Below are 25,160 nucleotides of genomic sequence, written 5' to 3'. Positions count from 1 at the left end.
AAGAAGCAATGATCTAGACTGTGAGTATCAATGTTTTGCAAATATTGGATGGCATCCTGTTGGTTAGTCCCAGCTAGAGTAGACCCATTCAACCAATTGTAACACAGTCAATCAACATGTAGATACATCAGATGGATTCATTGGGTCCATTCTAGTCAGGACAAATAGGAGATAGAGGCCAATATCTCAGTAATGCTTACCACAAAACTAGTATTATTTGTTCTCATATTGAATGAGACCAGATTCCATCTAATCAGTTCATAAGTTTGCAACTCTATTGTTGAGTGATAACATTTGGAGAGAGCCAGCGAAGTGTAGGGGGACATGAAAGAAACCTCCCAGCAGGATGGTAACACATCCGGGCATCCCCTGGGCAACGTCTCTGTAGACAGCCAATTCTCTCACACCAGAAGTGACTTGCAGTATATTCTCACGTCACTTCTGACACGATTTAAAAAAGTGAAGTGTAGCAGTTTGGATGTTGGACTACAATGATAAAGGTCCAGATTTCAATTGCTCAGCCATGGAAACCCATTGGGTAGTTTTGGGCAAGTGACTCTGTTTCAGCCTCAGAGGAAGGCAGTGTCATGCTCCCTCTGAGCAAAGCTTGCTACAAAAACAAATACCATGAGTTATAAGTTGGAAATGATTTGAAGGCACATATTATTGTGGCTCCTTTGGAGCTAGTTTCCAAGTGTCACAAAAGGCACCAGTGGGAAGTGAAATGGTAGAGTTCTAAATTTTTATCAGTGGAAAGTTGGCATGTGTCCAACATTCTTAGCCTATGGAAGTACACCAGCTTTCAATATCATACAGTAATCCATTTTTTTTTAAAGATTCTAACTCCCAGCATTCCTCATAATTGACTATGCTACATAGGGGTTATGGAAGTTCAACAACATTTGGATAGCAGTAGCCTGTCTCATGTCATAAGCAAGTTTTTCAAAGATTGCATTTACAATTCACTATTCTTTGGTTGTTTTGTACAGCTAAAGAATACACTTCACATTTTTCCCTTTCTTATACCAATAGTGCATAGTTTTTCAATAAATGTACTTTTTCACCTATCCCAACCTTAAATTATATTCCTGTGACAAAGGACAAAATGTATTTTGGGATGCTGCAGAAAACACACATCAGAACAGTCTCTTATGGTGCGGTAGTTTCAGTTCATGCAGAGTTCTAATGAAGTGTAACGGCTTTTCATGATGCGTCTGGCAGGTCAATTCTACACACATTCAACTGGAACTAAGGGCAGCTTCACTCATTACATGTTTCTTACCTGGAACGCATGAATTAGCATTACAGAATTCAATTGGGAAAAGAATAGTAAAAACTAGTGAGTTTACATTTCTGTGATTCTAGAAGAAAAAAATTAATGAAACAACAGAAGATCTAGTAATCCTAACAGGGAAAAATGGTTGGGAGGGATAAAAGTGCATTATCCAGTACATTATCCTTTTCTCAAAATAATGTGTACAAATAGAGTGATCAGGCAAAATGCACCCACCAAAGACTACCTGAACTACCCTTTTTTCTGGCCAATACGTGCCTTATTTGGCAGATTCCTAGAGCAGCAACTAATTTTTGAATGAGTGACAAGAACTTTATTTTTGATGTATTGGTTTAACTCCCAAAAACAAAAAGTTTTTTTTTTAACCAGAACTGGCCCCCAGCAGACTTTGAATCCTTTTCTTTCTTTCTTTTTCTCCTTTGCTTTCTGTTTTTGGCATTTTGATCCTCAAATGGTCTGAAAGGCAGAAGATTGGTTCCACTCACAAGTTAGATGGTGTTTTAAATTTAATGAATTTCTAATTTGTTGTAAGTGATCGAAGTGTATTGCTGGATTGTGTAAATACACTGGGAAGGATTGAAACATGTTCCATGTCTTCACGTTCAAGTGATACACTCCAGTGATGACTTTACCAAATGCTTCTTTGAACCACTGAGATGGCCTCTAAGTGAAATATCTGGGAAAGTACAGCTGTGCTTGCTTACAATAGGCAATCTTGTGTTTCTTATCTCCTGTTACTGAAGGTTTCAGGTACTCTACTGATTGGAAGCAATGCAGCTATGGGGTGTATGTGTGTGAATCGGTTAATTAGTTTCCTTTTGTGATCACTTATCATTTCAATCCATTAGAATATCTAGGAGAGTGGAGGTACAGCTTGGTAAACAGAGCACATGCTTTGCATGATATATACATATGTCTCTGGTATCACTAGGATGGGAAGTCCCTGGAATCTGCAACTGGGACAATCTCTATCCCTTCGACGTCTTCGCACATGTTTTCACAAGCGCCTTAGAAAAAGAAGGCTCAGCCAGTAGTCCATGTAGAGCAGGGGTCCCCAAACTAAGGCCCGGGGGCCGGATGCGGCCCATCGAAGCCATTTATCCGGCCCCCATGGCACAAGAGCAGAAGGGGGTTGGACTAAATGACCCAAGGGGCCTCTTACAACCATTATTATTATTATTATTATTATTATTATTATTTTATTATGACACAGCAAACAAGATAGATATGCTGGATTTCGTATCACAAAACCACAAGTCGAACACTTCCCAAGTGTCTAGGACTGTGTGATGTATTATTATTATTATTATTATTATTATTATTATTATTATTATTATTATTATTGTATGACACAGCAAACAAGATAGATATGCTGGATTTCGTATCACAAAACCACAAGTCGAACACTTCCCAAGTGTCTAGGACTGTGTGATGTATTATTATTATTATTATTATTATTGTATGACACAGCAAACAAGATAGATATGCTGGATTTCATATCACAAAACCACAAGTCGAACAATTCCCAAGTGTCTAGGACTGTGTGATGTATTTTCGGATGATGCGTGCAGATCCCAGCAGGGTGGCCTTTTGCAGTTGGCAGATCGTAATTTTGTCAATGTCTATTGTTTCCAAATGCCGGCTGAGATCTTTTGGCACGGCACCCAGTGTGCCCATCACCACCGGGACCACCTGGACTGGTTTCTGCCAGAGTCTGTGAAGTTCAATCTTGAGGTCCTGATAGCGGCTGAGTTTTTCCTGTTGTTTTTTGTCAATGCGACTGTCACCTGGGATGGCGACATCAATGATCCAAACCTTGTTCTTTTCCACAACTGTGATGTCTGGTGTGTTGTGTTCCAGAACTTTGTCAGTCTGGATTCGGAAGTCCCATAGTATCTTTGCGTGCTCATTTTCCAATACTTTTGCAGTTGTTGTTGTTGTTGTTGTTGTTGTTGTTGTTATTAACATTGAGGCTGGGTGGTCCTCTGTCAGGGGTGCTTTGCTTGTGCTTTTGGTGCACAAAGGCAGAAGGGGATTGGACTAAATGGCCCAAGGGGTTTCTTCCAACCCTTTTTATTATTATTATTATTATTATTATTATTATTATTATTATTATTATTATTATTATTATTAACATTGAGGCTGGGTGGCCATCTATCAGGGATGCTTTGCTTGTGCTTTTGGTGCACAAAGGCAGAAGGGGATTGGACTCAATGACCCAAGGGGTTTCTTCCAACCCTTATTATTATTATTATTATTATTATTATTATTATTATTATTATTATTATTAACATTGAGGCTGGGTGGTCATCTGTCAGGGGTGCTTTGCTTGTACTTTTGGTGCACAAAGGCAGAAAGAGATTGGACTGAATGGCCCAAAGGGTCTCTTCCAACCCTCTTTTTTATTATTATTGTTGTTATTATTATTGTTGTTATTATTATTACTATTATTAATTATTATTGCTCGGTGGCCAACTATAGTCCGGCCCTCCAACGGTCCGAAGGATCATAAAGTGGCTCCCTCTTTAAAAAGTTTGGGGACCCCTGATGTAGACCATGTAGGCCATCCAGTCCACCCCCCTGCCATGCAGGAAAAGCACATTCAAAGCAACCCCATTGTCTTTTTAAACTGTGCCTCGCATTGTTGGCTCATGTTAAACTTCTTGTTTACTAAGACTCCAAGATCTTTTTCACATATACTGTTGTTGAACCACTTGTCATCCATCTTGTATCTGTGTATTTCATTTTTTCCTATATCGCTTTGTTTTGGCCCAGCTCTCTATTTATAATTTCTCATCCCAAGGGCAATTGGGAATTGATTTTTGTCCTTGCTTGTATCATTGGCTGTGAGAAAAAATGGTTCAGGTTGTGATAGTAAGCATAGTTACCTGAGAGTTAGTCCCATTAAGCTCATTGAAACTTTATGAGTAGCTATAAACTGGACCCTTGGTATCTACTGAGTCCATGACATCCCATGGATACTAAAAACCCTTGGATGCATGAGTTCCATAGTAAATTGATGTTCCTTATATAAAATGGAAAAATCAAACTTTGCATTTTTGGATTAAAAACAACTCAAACCATGTATGATTTAACCAGTGGATGCAGAATTCATTCATACAGAGAGCCAACTATGCACACATTTGCTTGGTCAAGGCTACTGTTGTGAATGACTACACCGTTACAGATTTTTTTGCTTTGAATCATAGAATCATAGAATCATAGAATAGTAGAGTTGGAAGAGACCACATGGGCCATCTAGTCCAACCCCCTGCTAAGAAGGGGTTGATTCCTTGTTATTTAATCCAGCTGCTTTGCAGTGCTTTTCTATGTGTAAATACAGTAATATAACTTTCTAATTAGGAAAAACAAGGGTTTTGGGGAAAAAAATTTGGGGGGCGGCGTCAAATCCTAGAATCCCCTATGGGATTCTGGTGCTTGTCCTCTATCTGAGGATAACACTAGATGAAGTGCACTTTTCAGTGAACAAAACCTTCTATCCTAACCCATTTAATCATTCTGGACTCTGATCTAAATGCTCACGGCATTGAGAGCAGCATCGGCATTACACCCTTCAGGGTAGGATTTCCATGTCTGGTAAAAGAAGAGTTGTGATTCAGGCCAGGGCAGAATATTAGAATGCAGAGTATCAACAGACTGAAATGTGAACAAGGAAACACTGTGTACTTGACATTCATGCTGACTTTTACTTGCAGTAAGAGAGAATAACAGCAAAGTGGATAATATAGAGCAAGCAGGAAGGATGGGGAAAACCTTTAAGAGTTCAGGTACAAAACACCAAGTTCAAAGAGGATGCTGTAGATTTTTTTGATATGACAGATTCTTAGCAATCCGTGTTCAGATTAATCTTCTTGTAAATAAAGCATCTATTTTTTCCACTAACAAAAGCTACATGCAGAAAAGTGCTAAAGATACTTATACTCCACAAGGGAAGCAGCAAAGTAACCAAGTACACATCATGACCAATTTAAAATACTGGTAGAGTTTTGGGGGAGAAATTATAGAGGATGAGGGGAGTTGTAGTCCACCCACATCCGGAAAGCTGTGTGAATCCCACCAATGATGGATCTGGACCAAACATGGCACACCATCATGACCAACTTAACATACTGGGGGGGGGGAGGGGGGCTGGGGGGAGGAGAGGTTGCTAAAGGATGATGGGGGTTGTAATCCACCCACATTCAGACACCATGTGAATCTCACCGACAAAGGATCTGGACCAAATTTAATGCACATGCCCTTCATGATCCACTTGGGCTTTGAGTAGAGAATGATGTGAGTTGGTCCATACACATCCAAAGAACTACCCCCCGCCCTGCAAAAAACGACTGACGGTGCAGCTCTCTTCTCTAAACCCATCAGACAGCTCAGAATGCATCTCCCAACATTCCCCTTTGCTAAGCAGGCTGGGGATGATAGAAGTTTCAGCCCAAGAAGAAGACTGAGTCATCTGACTGGTTAGGAGGACAGTCATGGGTTGAAGTCCAGGGAAATCTGTGGCTTATGGGAGTTGCAGCCGGCAGGAACCAAATGAAAGAGAGCAGTAGAGCCTTTAGAGAAGTAGTTCTCAGCCTGTGGGTCCCCAGGTGTTTTGGCTTGCAACTCTCAAAAATCCCTGCCAATTTACCAGCTGTTAGAATTTCTGGGAGTTGAAGGCCAAAACATCTGGGGACCCACAGGTTGAGAACCACTGGGTTAGAGGATTGCCATGGAGTTCTCTATCTCCAGGGTGTGGTCACTACCTGAAGGATAAAATAAAAACCACACTGCTTTGTATTTCAGTCTGGTGATAGAACATCCCTACAATCATAAGAATATAAATTATTTTTTACTACTAAATATCATTACAAAATGCAGACCCAGGTAAGACCACATATATAATCTAGTTCCATAAAAAATCACTAGGTGTGGTCTTAACTTAATCTAACTTAATTTAATAATAGCCCTAAACCATTATTTAAAACATTGTCTTGCCTTTTCACAGTAAGAATGTAAGAATGACTGAGTTAAAGTCTCTCCAGCTCATGGAAGAAGTTATACAGGCATCCCTCAATGAGTAAATCCTCCGACAAAGAAATTCCTTTTTACAATTTTTTTTTATATCCACCCCTATTGTCCTCTGTCTAGTTGGAATATTTGTAGCAGCATTGGAATTGGCAGCAGCATTGGAACTGAGAGAATGATGGAGGTGGACTGGAGAAACACAGACATTTCAGTTTAATCAGGCAAAGTAAACAGCGGCTGAGTAAGCACTAAGAGCCAATAGAGAGAAAGTAAAAGAGCAAATCAGTTCTGGCTCACCAGTTCCCCCTTAGCATTTTTAAAAGGAATACATGTATAAGTGTAGTCATCAACATGAAAATCAAGTGCAGTCTTTGCAAGAGCACAACGAAGATAATCTTCCACAACAAGTCTACTTTTGTATTTAGACTAGATAACCCAGATCCCTTTGGCCCCATTTGTTTGTTCCTTTTTGCAAAATAGGCTACCAAATCCACTCCAAACACCTGCCAATCTTGCACTAAGAGAGAGGGATGCAAGGCATGGCTTTCACAGCCTTTAGGATGGACCATCCCTTAGAACTGTCCATGTTTGTGTGATGATGTTGTTCTTCGGACTACAACCCATCCCTAAATTACAAACGACTCCTAGTTAAGAACGGGGCTGAGACAGCAGGAAGGGAGAGGAATCTATCTTTTGGAAGGGAAGTTCACTTCTGAAAGGCTTATCAAGGGGAAAAGTGTCTCCACTGAAGCTTTATCTCCTTGTTTTCAATTTTTTCGAAATCCAATTCGCACAGGGACAGAAAATAAGGCGACATCTTTTGAACACGGGCACCCTTCCCTACGCTATTCAAAGCTTGTGTGTGTGTGTGTGTGTGGCTGGAGTTGTGCTTAAGAAATGTACCTATTTTGGCTTACATAAAAACTGAACATAATAATAATAATAATAATAATAATAATAATAATAATAATAATAATATTTTTATTTTATACCCCGCCACCATCTCCCCAGAGGGACTCGGGGCGGCTCACAGATATAAAACCAGCATACAAAGTATCAAATACAAAAAACACACAAATAAAATTAAAAAGCATAAAATAAAATCACAGTCATTATAAAACACATGATAAAACACAGCAATAAAATCATACAATGGACTGGGCAAAGTGCACTGAGTGAAACTTGTAAACATGAAGGTAGTTAAGGTGCTATAAGATCATGGGGAGAACCTTAAACTGGGGTGAACCCTGTGGCTATGTCGAGGAGTTAACCAACAGAACAAACTTAAGAGCAAACCTACAAACCTACAGAACCTATCTGAATAGAGAAGGGAGGGATAGAGAGAAAAAGAGATGAGAAGAAAGGGAGAGAAGGTTAAAAAAAGAAGGGAAAAGAACAAAGGTGGGAGGAAGATGGAAATATAGGAAAGAGATAAAAAGGAGAAAGAAAGGGGAAGAGGGAGGCAAGGGAAAGGGAAAGAGAGAAAAGGGAGAAAGAAGGGAAGAGAAAGATGGAGGGGGAAAAAAGAAAAGAAAGGGATATAAAGAGAAGGAGAGGGGTAGAAAAAGAGGGAGAAATAGGGGAAAAGGGAGAAAGAAGGAGGGGAGGAAGAGAGAAAAAAGAAAGGCTTAGAACAAGAGGAAAGGAGAGGAGAGAAAGCGAGCGACAGGACAAGAAAGAAAAAGGGGGAAAAGGGAAGAGAAGGGAAGAAGGAGAAAGGGGGGCTGCCTCCTTGCCTTCTGTTGCGCATGCCTCTGCCTCCAAGTGCCTCCCTGTGACTTCTCTGCCCCACACCTCCGAAGGAAGAGGAGGAGGAGGATCCCTTTTGCAGAACTCAAACCATGCCAACCCATAGGAGGAAAGATAGAGAAGGAACCAAAGCATGTTGGCTGTTTGGCTGGCAGAGGGGGCCCAGCAGCCATTCTGGGGAGGCAGAGGAGGTGGGGGCCGAAGGAGGAGGTGGTGGCAACCCCTGTCAAATGGTCATTCGATGACCCCCAAAAAGGTCATGATCCACAGGTTGAGAACCAATGCTCTAGATGTAGCTGCAATGTGCACACACATGTATGGGCATATGGATACACACACACACGGCTTGCAAATAAATTTGCTGTCTATCTAAAACTAAATGAATAGCCATGTAAAGTTTTCTTCATGCTGACCAGAATCTCTTCTCAGTGGCATAGCTTAAAGAGGATATTCACAGAAATGTTACTTTTAAACTGTACAAATTGCATCCTAAAAGGTTTGCACATAATATAGACAATTAAAGCGGCAATTCAATTCAGCTGCAGCTCCAGTGTTGTAATCATATGGTTGAAGCACAGGTTCCAGTGATTTCAGCAAACCTTCCTTCCACATTAATACAGGCAGTCCCTGAGTTAGAAACATCTGATTTACAAATGATTCATAGTTAAAACAGGGGTGAGACAACAGGAAATGAGAAAAATCTACCCCTCTGAAGTGAAATTAACTCCTTTAAGAGTTATCATGGGAAAAAAGTTGTCTCTACTGAAGCTTTATCACAATCTTTGTTTTCACAGCAAGCCAAATTTTTCAAAATCCAATCACAAGGGCAGAAAGTGAGCTGAAATCTTCTGAACAGAGGCACAGACAGCAAAACAAACACCACAGGGGTGTTAATCCTTCCCTATACTAGCCTATATAACAAGATAGGTTTTGTAGATTTCTAAAAGAACAATGGGTTCCCCTAAAACTGTGGAGACCAAAATCCACTGCTTGTGGTAATATGAAAATAACCGGTTGCAGGTTGGAGTCAAGTTATATGAGAATTGGAGTCTACTCATATGTAATAAAGAACAGGACAATTACTTCAAGAGAAGAACCGCTGGTTTCTACTTCTATGCGATTGGAACAGTCCTGTTTTTTGGATATATGTTATTGTAATATATACATTGAGTTTATTTGGTTATTTTCATATTACCAGAAGCAGTGGATTTTGGTCTCCACAGGTTTTGTAGATTTGTCAGAATTTGTGTGTAAGTCAGAACAGGTATGTTTTAAAAGTGTAACTCCACACACACACACACACATATATATATAACACATATACATATAGGCAAAGCTGCAAAACCTATCTTGTTTGTAACCTGGGGGCTATGTGTGTGTGATTGCAGCACATACACACACCATAGTGTTCAATTGGGCTTCTCCTTCCATAAGTGGTATAGGATTATAGCTTTAGTAGTTTTATTTTATTTTAAAAATGTGCTGACAATCTAAACTATCTCTGAAATGAGCATACACGCACACTAATGCGCTGTTACCCTCTGTGCGATGTGCTCTTCCCCACTGAACCCTTTTGTGATACAGAGTGTGCGTGTACGTGGGGAGAGATGCATATATGTTCATGGTTAGCTTTTGGTTTTCCAAACAAGATAATTTTGCAAAGTGGAGTCAGAAACTGTATACTTCTCTATTGTCTCCTACAAAAATGTTCAGTCTAAATGAACCTTAGATTTCTGGGTACTTTGTCATGGTAATGGTAACCTAATGCAGTTGATTTCCTTGAACCTTTCCTCCATCCCTTTCAGCAAGGTCGCACTGAAAGCACCTCCTATGCTGGGCAGATAAATGCAACCTATTCTATTGGGTAGAGGGTTTTTTTTGCTGTTGGGGTTTTTTTACAGTCTGCACCAGATTTCTTTCTTTAGAGGACACTGGCAAGCTGCTTTCCACAGTTCAAGGTTCAAATGCTTGGTTGGATTTATTAAACTGGTACACGTGTTATTTTGGAGTGGTATTTTTTTTTTTTTACTCACAGGGACCATTTGCTCATGTAAGAAATGTAATGTGTGTTCGGATTTCTATACGATTCTCTGGTTCTCCAAAAGTTGGAGTAGCTGTACCTGAAGTCTGCCATCTAGAAACATCCACACTGGACAGTTAAAGTGTTTGGATACTCTTAATGGTATTGGCTCCATCCTATAGAACCTTGGGATTTGTACTTCGATGAGATCCTTAGAAATCTTTGGAAGTTGTGGTGGATTCTTTTGAACTAGAGCACTAGAACTTTCTTGCAGACAGTGCTAAGTATTTCACTAATGACAGGATTGCTCACAATGGGGCATGCCAATTAAAGTGCTATCAAGCTGATTTAACTGTTGACTAAATAAATCCTTGGGGTGTATCTACACGGCACAGATGTAGCATTTTTATTCTACTTTTACTGCCATTGCTCCATTCTAGGGAATCCTGGAACTTGTAGTTTGGTGAGGTACTTTGAGTTTTTTTATTAGAAAACTACCATCTACTTCTTTGAACAATAACACTAGATCCATCTGCAACAGAATGCCAAGTATCTCCCCAAAATACAAATCCTAGGATTTTATCTTCCCTTCCCTTGAAGCCAAAATGGGTCTTCTCCTTGTTGTCCTATCAACAGGCTAAAACCATTTTATTTTTGGCTTCCTTATCCTCAAAGGAAAGCAAAAAGCAACTCCCGTCTGAACAAATCTTGCCAAGAAAAACTCATGATAGGTTTTCCCTGGGGTAACCGAAAGGCAGACTACAACAAATGAGGAAATTTAGAGAGCTTGTGTATGAAAGCTGTTTTCTATATAAACTTCTAAATTTTATTTAAAGCTTTATAATAATACAATCATAGAATTCTACAATTCTGCCTTCTGTGCTATGGATTAAGGATATGGATAAGGAAAGATTATGCATTTGGGACCGATTTAAAGCAAATCAAATTAATTTGCACTCTGTGACTGATATATCAATTGGAATGTATTTATCCATTACATTCTGAATTTCTCTGAATTTTGTGATTTTGTAGTCCATGCACAAATAGATAAAATTAATCTATTAGGGAATATTGCCTACAAAATGCATATATTTTGGGAAGTTGCATATGACGAATGCATGTATTAAAGAATCATGAAAGGCAAATATTAGGAATGAACAGTACAGTATGTGTAGAGTAGGGAACATTGCAAAACAACTCTTGGCCTATCCATATATAGGATACCAAACGTTCCTAAGATTAGACGTGACCAAGAGAAAGGAATGAGAATTATAAATCAAATAAAAAAGTAAGTTTGCACACAAAGTATAAGATACTTATGTCTTTGTAGCTCCAACCATAATAATGGTCTTTGTTGTGATGGCAGCCAAGAAAGACATTGACTCTCACCTTTAGGTCAAGGAACATAACTCACAAGATAGCCAATTATCCCTTAGTCAAGTTCACAATGGCAACCACAGTGGCTACTGAAAGTAAAAGTACCCTTGCCCTCAGAAAATTGGCTATAAAAATGGAACAATGAGAGCTGTCTTGATCTACCAACTGATGGGCTCACTTTTTAGCCTTAAAGAAAAATAAAACATAAAATATAAACATTGATTGTGTTCTCACACCTTGCATTGCAAAGACATGGCATTTTTGCGTGAGTCTTTTCTTCTTGCAATCTTGCTCCGATTCCTAAGTTACAAAATAAAAGTAACCAGGCTGCTTGGAAAGATGTTCTTCCAAAGTTACCTTTTTTTTTAATACAAACTCCCAAACCAAAGCTATACATAAACTTTATGATGTATAAAGGCACAAGTAAGAAAACCAAAGAGTAAGAAGTACACATATATTTATTTGTACTTCTTGTTATCCTGTTTCTGACTCATTTGGGTCATACAAACCAGAACCATCTTTGTTTGGGCCACTTGCACACACAGTTGTTTGTATTGATTGTGCATGTTTATTGGAAGACTTCCATTTCCTGAAGAGGAATGAGTTATTGCCTGCCATGTTTGCAAATGAAAACATGTCAAAAGAAGTAAACCCACTGACAGTATGGCCTCATGATGGCTGCAGGATTCTGAGAATCATATCTAAGTTCCCCAAGCTCTGCTTTGATCTAGAGGTTCTATGCCAGGCATGGGCAAACTTTGATCCCCCCCCAGGTGTTTAGGACTTTCCACTCCCACAATTCCTAACAGCCACTAGGCTGTTAGGAATTGTGGGAGTGGAAGCCCCAAACACCTGGGGGGATCAAAGTTTGCCCATGCCTGTTTTATGTCAAAAACCTAGAAGTATACTGTTTATGATATGGACACTTTTCTTTTCTTTTCTTTAAAAAAAAGTAAAATCAAGTATCTCAGATGTGAATCTTGCTTTTGAACATTTATTCCAGTTTTTATCTACACAGTCAAAATAATATGGACTCATTACTCAGCTGCTGCAATGAGTCCACATGATGCATAGGCTGGATTATGCAGCATCCTGCTGCTCCAGCCATTACTCTGCAATAGCGAAACATGAGATTTACTCCTGAGCTTCCTTAAAGCTCTAGAGTTTTTCTGTAGTCTCAGAGGTGTAGGGGGTTGTACTGGATGGCAATTCTTCCAACTCGATTCTATGACAGGTACATCTGGTTGGATCTGGCTCGACCCACTGTCTACAGCAGCAATGGGTGAATTTCTGCCTTGTGGCCAGTATGCAACTCTTTCTGAGAGCCTTGCTAGTGGCATCACATTTCTGGTGGTGAGGATTTACTGGCTTGTTGATATGGAAATCACCAGTTGCTTGTACAATTCATACTCAACATCTTACCAATTTGGGGGAACCTGCCAGAGTTTGATCTTCAGCAGTCAAATCATCAAGGTCCCAGATCTACCTCCATTCCATGATGAAGTGGTCAGAGCAGACTTTTGTAGAAAACCAAGGTTCTTTGTTAGCCAGCATAGTGTAGTGGTCTGAATGTTAGACTACAACTTTGGAAACCAAGGTTCAGTGCTTCACTTAGCTATGGAAACTCACTGGGTCACCTTGGGCAACTCACACATTCTCGGTCCCAGAAAACCTAGCAATAGGGTCCCCTTAGGATCTCCATAATTCAGAAATGATTTGAAGGAACACAACAATTACACCAACAAGGTCCTTTTTGAAGCAGTACAAGAAGTGCGTGATTGAGAAGAACATGTAGCACAGATTAAACTCTTGGTTGAGGAACATATTTTTATGACATCATTGCACAGGAATGAAATTCCAAGGAACTGAGGAAGCTATAATCCATAGCATTTGAATCCCTGTCTGCAGCCTAGGCATCATTATTATTATTATTATTATTATTATTATTATTATTATCAACACAACGACGTTGTATGGCACAGCAAACAAGATAGATATGCTGGATTTCGTTTCGCAAAACCACAAGTCGAACACTTCCCAAGTGTCTAGGACTGTGTGATGTATTTTCTGATGATGTGTGCAGATCCCAGTAGGGTGGCCTTTTGCAGTTGGCAGATGGTGATTTTGTCAATGTCTATTGTTTCCAAATGCCGGCTGAGATCTTTTGGCACAGCACCCAGTGTGCCCATCACCACCGGGATCACCTGTACTGGTTTCTGCCAGAGTCTTTGAAGTTCAATCTTGAGGTCCTGATAGCGGCTGAGTTTTTCCTGTTGTTTTTCATCTATGCGACTGTCACCTGGGATGGCAACATCAATGATCCAAACCTTGTTCTTTTCCACAACTGTGATGTCTGGTGTGTTGTGTTCCAGAACTTTGTCAGTCTGGATTCGGAAGTCCCACAGTATCTTTGCGTGCTCATTTTCCAATACTTTTGCAGGTTTGTGATCCCACCAGTTCTTTGCTGCTGGGAGGTGGTACTTGAGGCATAAGTTCCAATGAATCATTTGGGCCACATAGTTGTGCCTCTGTTTGTAGTCTGTCTGTGCGATTTTCTTACAGCAGCTGAGGATATGATCAATGGTTTCGTCGGTTTCCTTGCACAGTCTGCATTTTGGGTCATCAGCTGATTTTTCAATCTTGGCCTTAATTGCATTTGTTCTGATGGCTTGCTCCTGGGCTGCAAGGATCAGGCCTTCTGTCTCCTTCTTCAGGGTCCCATTCGTGAGCCAGAGCCAGGTCTTCTCCTTATCAGCTTTTCCTTCAATTTTGTCAAGGAACTTTCCATGCAGTGTTTTGTTGTGCCAGCTGTCAGCTCTAGTTTGTAGTGTGGTTTTCTTGTACTGGTTTTTTATCTGCTGTGTTTTGAAGAGTTTCTGATTTTTGACTTCAATCAAAGCAGGTTCTTCACTTTGCTTGACATATTCTGCCAGGGCATGTTCTTCTTCTTTGACTGCTTGCTTTACTTGTAAGAGTCCTCTGCCCCCTGATCTTCTAGGCAGATATAGCCGGTCAACATCACTGCGAGGGTGCAGTGAATGATGAATGGTCATGAGTTTTCTTGTTTTTCTGTCCAAATTGTCCAGTTCCACCTGTGTCCAATTTATAATGCCAGCAGTATATCTTATGACAGGTATGGCCCAGGTGTTTATGGCCTTGATGGTGTTGCCTCCATTGAGCTTGCTTTTGAGAATTTTTCTGACCCTTTGTGTGTATTCTTTGCTGACCACAGTTTTCACATGTTCATGCTTGATGTTGTCCAGCTGTAGTATGCCCAGATATTTATAGGCCTTATTATTATATGTAGCGAAAGAACCTTTGACTGGAGCTACTACTAGTACAGTATTTTCAAACCTTAATATATCTGTGACGTTTTCCAAAATTCTGAAAACACAGATTTCAATTGTAGCTGTTAAGTTGTTGGCACCATAATGTGTGTCTTAATTCTAAATACAAATACATTTGAAGCTTTTTGTTTGCATTTGAGAGAATAAAGCAGGAGAAATTAATTGCCAATGCTGCCTTTGACACTACTCCATAAAAAGTAGTTCTTCTTCACATACATTGCTCTAGCTAGAGCAGTTTTCTTTCCTTTTCTTCCATTTCCTTCTGAAGTTGAGAGAACCATTGTACTTGTGGACCAGTAGCTATGGTTGCTGACATTCGATCTGTTTATTCCACCTGAAAATCTCTGACCTCTGCATTACCTGTGTAAGAAGAAGAATAGAATAGTGGAAATACATTGATACAAGATTCTCCCTTTACTTGCAAGACAGCTATAGACAGAGGGAATTTGAATTAGAATGGGCAAGCATGCCCTCTGGGATCCAGCTACAGTTCCTTCTAGGCTTCTGATTTCAAAGGCAATTGCTCCCCTTCTATCCTGGCCCTGCCTTTCACTGCTGGAGCCACTGCTTACATTAACCTAGCCATTGACAAATTCAACACCACCTCTTCTTTGAGAGATGGGGGACAGTTAAAAGGTGTTGGGGTGAAGACCTACCATGAGATAGAGTGAAGCAACTGCCTTGGATGACGGGAGCTAAGGGATATAGACTATTGGCAAACTGTTGGAGCGCAGAAATGTGTGTGCCATGCCACCTACCCAGTGTCCCCTGAAATCACCTGCTGCCTATTGTGTCGGCATTGTTGAAGTACATTCAGTTGCTAGCACAGTCAGCTTCTGTGTGTGAAGGGTGAGGGCAAATCATTTTGTCCTTTCCCTCAGAGGGCAAAATCTCTTTGGATGGCAATGTTCATTTTAACATAGATTATTGACTATTTATTCTCTTTGTTGGACTTTTCTTTGTTGGAAAAAATATGAATGAAATTATCAAACACTAAACCCTTAAATGACCAAAGGTGTTACATTTCCAAGGTAGTAGGTTTGCATCCTCCTGTGAGGCAAGAGGCTACACCAATGGCAGCAGTAGGGGGTTGCTGTTAGTTTTTTGGGCTGTATGACCATTTTCCAGTAGTATTCCCTCCTGACATTTTGCCTGCATATGTGGCTGGCATCTTTAGAGGTTCTGTTGGCATTGAAGCAAGTAGAGTGTGTATGTATGTGTGTGTGTGTATCTATCTATCTATCTATCTATCTATCTATCTATCTATCTATCTATCTATCTATCTATCTGTGGAATATCCAGAGTAGGAGGAAGAACCCTTGTCTGTTTAAAGCGAGCATGAATGTTGCAATTAACCCAATCTCCTGTGTCTTGGAACAATTTCTCCCCATAGAGATATTCAATGTATTGTCGAAGGCCTTCATGAACTGTGAGTTTTTTGGGCTGTTCCAGTAGCATTTTCTCCTGATGTTTCATCTGCATCTTTGGCTGGTATCTTCAGAGGTTCTGTTGGCAACCTCTGAAGCAAGTGAAGTGTATATATCTGTTGGCAGTGCCTCCCATGTCACATGGGCTTGTGCGAAAAAGCCGGGCTAAATGTTGCAAACAGCTATTGGGCAGCAGCAGTGATGTAAAATGACATTGGTGAAGAACCTCTCAGAGACAATGGATGTGGCATCATAGCTAAAACTTTTTAATACTGGGCAGAAGGAGGCACAGTAAGTCCCCTTTTGAATATATTTTACCATGAAACTCCTATGATGAGACAATTCAAAATAAAAGAAGAAACAGTGTCAGGAGATTACACTTTCTTGTTGGAGGGCACTCAACAAGATGCAACTGGACTCAAACCGGAAGGACATTCAGCTGTTGACATGCTCAAAGGTAGTCTGAAGCTACACAATATATGTAATATGTAATGGGAACATGGAATGTGAGAAGCATGAATCAAGGGAAGCAAGGGCCATTCACTTCAAACTTTAGTCATATATTGTACGTGGATATGTTGCATTTCCACTAATCTATGGAAGGTGGCATGAGCCAATGGTCTGCATGTTGTTCCTTCCTGATGATGTGATAATCCTACACATTCTCATCTATTAATAAAAGCAATCAAACAAATATTTATTTATTTATTTAGGAAAATCCTATGCCTCCTTTCTCTAGTTGGACCCAAGACGGCTTATATTATCTTAAAAACTTTGTAACATAAAATCATCAGCTAAAAAACAAATAATGAATATTCTGAGCATGCTCAGATATCTATATAAATAATGGAAAATGCAATACCATTTTGTTGGAGAAGACTAAGGACCTCATCAGATAGTTGTTGGATGCATGTTTTTCAACATTTCCCCATGGGATTGTGCATGTTCCATTCCATGATGCACATCCCATTTAGTTAGAATCCATATGTGTGTGTGTGTGTGTGTGTGTGCGCGTGCGCGCGCGCACGCACACACACACACACACATACACACACAACAACAACAACAAAAGGCCTGACATATATATTAATATTTGCTCTTGTTCTGATACATCACACTCTCTCAGCCTCAGAGGAAGGCAAGAAAAATATCTTCTGAAGAAATCTTGCAAAATAAAATCCATCCTTGATAGGTTCAGCTTAGAGTTGCCATAGATTAGAAAGTTCAACCATAAAGTTCCATGTAGTGGTACAATAATGTTCAATGAAAGTTTTTTTTTTTTTGCTAAATGATGATCTCACAAGGCTATAGAGATGTGTTCTGGTTGTTAGCAGGTAGAGCCCCATTTGGTGGGAAATAAAAGACACTGGAATTCTCTTTGAGGTCATCCCTGACTATAATCCACAATACATTGGATCAAGAAATATCCCATAAATTGGGCAATGCAAGTATAATGGTTCGGGTCCAGACTACCTGGCCAACTGCATCTTCTCATATGACCCTGCCCGGGCACTGCAATCATCAGGGAAGACCCTCCTCTCAGTCCCACCCCTGTCTCTGGAACTCTCTCCTGAAGAAGATCAGAATGGCCCCATCACTGTCCTCCTTTAAGAAGCAAATAAAAATCTTCCTATGTACCCAGACATATGGAGATGTAAATGTTTAAAAATCTAGCTGTATGAAATATGGAATGGAATATAGGCATGGTTTAGCCCTGTTTTTATTGACATTGTGTAAGTTGCTATTACTGCTTTTATGTGATTGTTTTATTGTCAAATGTTTTGTATCATTTATTTGATTTTTTAAAATGTGTTGTTGTATTTTTGTGACATTGAATGTTTGCCTTTTATGTTGTAAGTCACCTTAAATCCCCTTGCGGAGATAGGGCAGGATAGAAATAAAGTTTTACCTACTTCCTTATTATAATGAAAAGAAATCCTCGCACATGAGAGTTAAATACCTTTTCTCCTTCCAAAGCATCCACCTGCACCTGGAAAAATTCTACAAGAGACCAGGTTAGGAGTGTGGTTTGACCCTGTGATTGACAGCTGTACACAGTGCCTAGTGACAGTGTCATTGGAGAGACCCTCCACTTCCAACTCCAAAATGTCTGCAGCCTGCAGTGTCAGGGAAGGACAGTCCCCCGTGGTTCTGCCAAGTTCCTTGCTGTCAGAGGGCTAGGACCTGGACTAATTCATTGCAGTGGAGTTTAATTAAACTGCACCAGAGTTGTTTCCCTGGTAAAGTAAGTGTGGGAAGAGAATGTGTGTCAAAAGAGACATACCCCTCACTGTGTGCACTTTATTGTTACTCCACAACTAATATATTGTGGGAATTCCCATGGAGTCCATGATAAACTGTATTATCAGCTTCCTTAAAATAGGCAGCCTACAAGTGTAGGTTACCACTGTTGCCCGCAATTCCATTAATCCTCCTAATTTATTATATTATGGCTGTATGTGAGGTCTCCTAAATGCATTGTGGCTCTTTCATGTTGATCAAAATGCTTGTTTTTCCTCCCAGATAAAGCCAGTTATTATTTGTTGTGTCTGTGTCTTCAAAGCCACTTGCACAAAAATATAATTACTGGCCGAGAAATGTAAACTGCATTTGACATGCTGTCTACAATAAAATGTAAAGATTTTTTGAGATCCACTTACTGCTGCTGCAGAATACGAACACACATATATTCATGTCCCACACATTGAATTTTTATTTGGTTCTGGTTTATATGGTATTTTATAAATACAGTTATGCTTTGGAAGGATATCTATAATTAATCTGTATCCGATTCTCAGTTTATATACATGAATGTGTAAACTGGAAAAGAATAAAATATAAAGAAATTAAATAGTGGCATTCTCATTTTAAGTTTTAAACATTAACAAATACAACAGCTATAACATCATTGTTTACAAACATTTTATTAAAGCATAGCAGTCAAATGTATCCATTTGCATTTAAAAGGGGCAATCCAGTACCTCAGTGCTACACAAACGATGGCTTGTGGTTAAGTAGGATGTGGAGATCTCAAAACTGGACAGAGATCCTTTTAAGCCATAAGCAATTGCCCATCCATATTTGTGATTTTAACTTTCTGATTATTTGCAAATCTGATTATTACGTTCTTTCCAGGAATCTCTAGTTCATCTAGTTCTCAACCTGTGAGTCCCTAGGTGTTTTGGCCTACAACTCCCAGAAATTACCAGCTGTTAGGATTTCTGGGAGTTGAAGGCCAAAACATCTGGGACCCAGGTTGAGAATTACTGCTCTAGTGCAACTCTATGGTCTGTCATAGGTGGTCTTCCAAGTTTTAAAAACCTAGATTTTCCCACTATAATGGGGATGTTGTGACCCTAACCCCTGTGAAATTGGAGGATCTACTGTATTAGGCTATCAAGTCTGGGTCAGTACCATACAGTGCTTTGTTTGTTGGAACAGCCTTACAGGAATGCATTGGTAAACCAACTCATCTTGCCAAGAAAGATGAGTTGGAGTTGATATGAAAGCACATGACAACAATAGCATCAGTAATACTATCTTATAATAGGTTTTCATCTTTCACTGGGTATAGAAATCAGTCCTCTTGAAGTCAGGGTTTTTTCTTTGACATCAATTTGTGTAAGTGTTGTGTAGAGAGAAAGAGTGGTGTAGTGGTTTGAGCTTTGGACTATAACTTTGGAAACCAGGGTCCAAACCCCCAGTCAACCATGGAAATCAATAGGTGACCTTGGGCAACTCACACACTCCCAACCTCATAGGAAAACAAAACCCTCTGAACAAATTTTACCAAGAAAACCCTGTGATAAGATCACCTTAAAATCTCCATAAGTTGCAGTGATTTGCAGGTACTTCTCAATAACAATTATTACTTGGTTCCACATAAAACCGAAAGACTTTTGTTTTCATAAGTTACTTCTGTTAACAGATATTATATATTCAGTGCCAACATTTGTCTTTCAGTATTTGACAGAGGCTGAGAATTTACCGTACTTCCAACAATTAAAATTGGAATATCTGAAAGGTCAAATGCCATAGGATTATAGATTTGACTATATTTATTACTAACATGCAATGATATATAGTAGTTTAATAATAAATATAAATATTTCATAAGATAATGATGTTTTGTACCTGGCATTTTGAAATGTGCAATACAATAAAAAAAATCATTCTTGGTTCATTCCAGGCTTGCAATTTTCTGATAACTCAACATCTATTTCTGACCTTATCCACAAACTGAAGAGCATGGCTTGGTTGCAGTCCTTTAAAAATCATTTGCTTTCTTCCTCACTGCTTTTGCATATTCAAGACTGTATTGCACTTCAGAATGATTAAAGGCACAATTAACCTGGGGTTTGGCACCATTCCAGTAGAGATAATTCCATGTTGCCAGTTTCGGTTTCCTCCACTGTTCCAATTGGATTCAGTGTTGTGCTGTTTTCTTGTACTCTGTCTTCTTGTCGAATGTTATTCTGTGATGTTTAACAGGTGTATTCTACCTCTTCTCTGCTGCCTGTTGCTGAAAGGAGCTAAGTATCAGTGCTGTTTGAAACATACTGATAGCACCAATTTGTATGCAATATGAGTTTCCTCTAGTTAATTATTTATTCCTCATCAATGTCAGGTGGTTTGTTCTGAAAGACAAAAGGCTCTCTATTGACTCATTTGAACGTTAACAAGAACCCAGGCTAGTCCTCCACATTTGCTAGGCTTATGTCACAAGATACCTGTGAAAGTGAAAAACTACAGAGAAAGAAATTTCTATTTTTAACTTAGATAATAGTTTTTTTTTTAGGAATTTCTAGTTCTTCTAGCTCTGTGGTCAACTACCAATGGAAGCTAACCATAGAATTGCTTTGGAGAATCTAGGAATTCTTAGAGGGATGTTTAGAGGGGTGCCTTAGAGGGGTGTTTAGAAATCACAGAATCCCACTGGAGGACCTGGAGATTCACAGAGATAACTTTTAAATCAAGTATGTAAATAATTGAATCCTCAAAAGTTAAAACTGCAAATGTGGAGAGATGATTGTACTTTTTAGTGTTTCTTGTGCACTCTCTGACAGTTCTCTTCTCTTGGAAGAGAGAGCTATATATTCCACACTACCTGTCTTGGGCCCCTAAATTTTCTTAATTTAACTTTACTTTCTGACATTGTAAGGTGCTCAAGATGGCTGACAACATGAGTTCATTTTTGTTATGATTAATTTTATCTGTACTCTTTTTCAATCGATCACATTAAAAATAGACCTAAATTAAAATGTATTTATAGCATTTAAAATATAGTGAATGAAGGAAAAAGCAGTACGTCAATTAAAAACCCTTCTGCAATAACCAGTCAATGATCAAAAGCTTAAATAAAACATTCTTTGTCTTCCAGTGGAAGAAGAGCAGAGAGGGACCAAATTAGTTTCCTGTGGATGAAGGTTCACTACATGGGAGCAGTAACCAAGGACTTTATTCCACCAGGTAAGTAAAGCATTTGGGATCGTTGTTTCCCCCTTAATTTTTGCAAAGCCCCGTTTTGAAATTAAATGGATAATTTTCCTACCCCCATCACACTGTGATGAACCATGGGCCTTGTAGTCCTGCTCAGGACATTGTAATCCCTGATGAAGATGAAAACTTGGGTTTTTTACCTTCCCAGTCTGAACTGGATTCCTCTCAGCCAGATCCTTCCCAGGCAGATCTGGAAACCTTGCACCTGCAAGAAAGTTGTGCCCCAGAAGTATGTCAAACAACCCCAGAGCCTACTTCTCCCGTGTTCTTGCGCCGGGAGTTTTGTAAACAACAGAGAAGTTTGGATTCAGCTTCGCGCAGGAGTGCGAGGATAGCAGCTAAGAATGTTGCCAATTAACATTGGTTCTCGTGAGAATCTTTAAGGAGTTTAACATCTGGTCTCAGAGTTTAGCTTTCGTTTCTGATTCCCAGAGAACCGCTTTGGTGAGAAAGTTGGACTCTATATAGGGGTTTTTGCCCGCGTAGCAACTTCGCGGAGTCAATTCGTCAGCCTACGGAGCGAGTTGTGTCTGGACAGCGCGCTCCGATTCAAGCCTCGCGTCAGCTCAAGCCTTGCCTTGCTATCCAGCCTTCGCCTTGCTTCCCAGCCTTTGTTTACCTACGGACTTTGCCTTGTTTCCCAGGACTAATCCTTGCCTTGTTTCACGGATTTTACCAAGTTATTCCACGGACCTTGTTCTTGTTCTTAGTTACCTTGTTCCACGTTCAAGCCTTGTTTCAAGTATCAAGTTAATTCCTAGCCACGCTCAAGTTTTATGGACTAAGGACCTTGTCATCTCCCCTCTCTTTGCTTGGCAAAGTGAGTGTTTCGGTTATTGGATTACAACTTTGGACCTTAATATTTCTTATTGGACATTGCTTTTTTGGACTAATTCTGACCTTTCCTGAAGGGTCTAATTCTGGACTATTTTCTATACTTGTTTTTATTAACTTCATATATTCCTTCAATAAAGATATTAGTTAGATTCTGGCCTCTGTGTATGGTTATTGGTGCCTCTGCCGCCTGGGTCGTGACAGTTTGACTCCGCCACCCATAAGCACCAACTAACCGAGGCCAGGATGTCTACCGGAGCCGCGCCGGCTGGACAGCCGCTCAGCTACACCATCAGCAAGGACGAAGTGGACCGCATCCGTGACAGACTCAACGCGCAGGATGGAGAAATAAAAGGGTTGAGGGAGCGCGGAGTTCGCCTCCCGGCCATGGCGTTGCCTACCAAGTTTTCTGGAGAAGCTGCTAAGGTTCATGTTTTCCGCCGCCAATGTCAAGCTTATCTAGAGGCCCGTGATGCCGAGTTTCCCCAAGAAGACATCAAGGTGGCGTGGGTCTACAGTCTTCTAGACGGACCAGCGGCTAGCTGGGCGACGGCCCTGTTTGACCAAGCCTCCCCCCACCTAAGTTCAGCACAACGCTTCTTGGATCACCTTAAGGAGACCTGGGGAATCGAGGACAATTTGGAGGCAGCCGGTCACAAACTCCGGCGCCTCCTTCAAGGAGACAGACCCATGTCTCAGTACATAGCCGAGTTCCGCGTGCTGGCCCACAACACCGGCTGGAACGATGTAGCCCTCAGAGGACAATTTCGGGAGGGTCTCAACATTGAAATGCTGGAAGAAATCTCCAAGGTGGATCCTCCCCAGACCCTCGAGGCACTCATTGATCAATGTTTACGGGCTGAAGTCATGATTGCCAACAGGAAACAATGGGTTCGAGGCCAGGGCGGTAGAGCCGGGGCAAAACCCCCCGCTCCCGCCAGTGTTCAGCCACGTCCGGTGTGGAGACCCCCGCCGCCAACCCCATACCCCAGAGGAGGCGAGGAGGTGCCGATGCAGTTGGGCAATGTGCGTCCCAGACTAGATGCCACCGAGAAGGCCCGTCGTCAACGCTTGAACCTCTGCTGGTACTGCGGGAACGGGGGCCACTTCGCCAGAGAGTGCCCAGCCAAAGGGAAGCCTGCCGCCCGTCTTGCGGCGGCGTCCTCCACGGAGTCGAAGGCGTCTGAGCCGACTGGCACACAGCCGGCGGGGGAAGCCAACGACCGGGTGTAGAGAGGCTCGCCAACCCGGTCAAAAAATCCATCCAAGAGCCGCCAACCGGGGTCCTGTTCCTTCTCGTGGTCACATTATGGTCAGCAAAAAGGGGACCCGTCATGATCCACGCCATGATAGACTCTGGAGCTACCAACAATTTCATCGATAGAGAGTATGCCGACTCTCTGGGATTACAATATCATGATTTCAAGAATGCCCGTGTGGTGCAAGCCATAGACGGCCGTCCCCTCAAGACGGGCCCCGTAAGCCAGTGGTCGGAACCCACCAGGATGTGGATAAGGGAACATATGGAAGAGATTTCCTTCTTTGTTACCGAGGTTCCCCATTTCCCTGTGATTTTGGGAATTCCATGGCTGACACTCCACGACCCTAACATCTCCTGGTCCAACAGAGAACTGCAGTTTGCTTCACCGTACTGCCAAAACCATTGCCTCGTAGCCAAGGTATGCCATGCCACAGACTCCGAGCCCATCATCACCTTGCCAAAGAAGTACTCCGAGTATTGGGATGTATTCAATGAGAAAGAAGCCGAAAAATTACCCCCACATAGACCTTATGACTGTGCCATTGACTTGGTGGAGGGGGCCCCGATCCCGCGAGGGCATCTCTACTCCCTGACTGAACCAGAGCAAGAAGCTCTCAGGGAATTCTTAGAGACAAACCTTCGCAAGGGGTTCATCAGACCCTCTCAATCCCCAGCCGCCTCCCCAGTGATGTTTGTGAAGAAGAAGTCAGGGGAATTACGCTTGGTGGTGGACTACAGAGCATTGAACAATATCACCAAGCGGAACAGCTATCCCCTGCCCTTAATCTCGGATCTACTGGACCGACTTCGAGGAGCCAAGGTCTACACCAAGCTGGATCTTCGGGGGGCTTATAATCTAGTTCGCATCAGAGAAGGGGACGAGTGGAAGACCGCCTTCCAGACTAAATTCGGATTATTCGAGTCCCGAGTTATGAATTTCGGTTTATGCGGAGCTCCCGCAACGTTCCAGCATTTTGTCAACGATATTTTTCAGGACTATCTAGACAGATTCTTGATAATCTACCTGGACGATTTTTTGGTGTTTTCCAGATCACAATCAGAACATGAGAACCACGTCAAAATGGTGTTGCAACGACTGCGGGATCATGGACTTTATGCCAAGCTAGAAAAATGCGCTTTTGATCTACAAGAGGTAGATTTCCTTGGCTACCGCATCTCGCCTCTAGGGCTTTCCATGGATCCAGCCAAAGTTTCAGCAGTATTGGAATGGCGGGCGCCAACTAACAAGAAAGAGGTGCAGCGTTTCTTGGGGTTCGCGAACTACTACCGCAAGTTCATTCCAGATTTTGCCCGCTGGTCCGACCCC

The 25,160-nt window shown here is 41.1% G+C and overlaps 1 long non-coding RNA gene across 2 annotated transcripts in view; it reads left to right on the top strand.

The window, feature by feature from the left end:
* Positions 1-25,160, top strand: part of LOC134299393 (uncharacterized) — a 114,798-nt gene that overhangs the window by 21,361 nt on the left and 68,277 nt on the right. For both annotated transcript variants that reach the window (XR_010006593.1, XR_010006592.1), the window contains exon 2: positions 21,620-21,708. This is a non-coding gene — a long non-coding RNA (uncharacterized LOC134299393). The remainder of the gene's footprint in view (positions 1-21,619; positions 21,709-25,160) is intronic.

The sequence above is a fragment of the Anolis carolinensis genome, chromosome 5 (assembly GCF_035594765.1).
Source record: "Anolis carolinensis isolate JA03-04 chromosome 5, rAnoCar3.1.pri, whole genome shotgun sequence".
Classification (NCBI taxonomy): domain Eukaryota; kingdom Metazoa; phylum Chordata; class Lepidosauria; order Squamata; family Dactyloidae; genus Anolis; species Anolis carolinensis.
The sequence above is the reverse complement of the archived record's forward strand: the minus strand, read 5'-3'. Positions and strand labels throughout refer to the sequence as shown.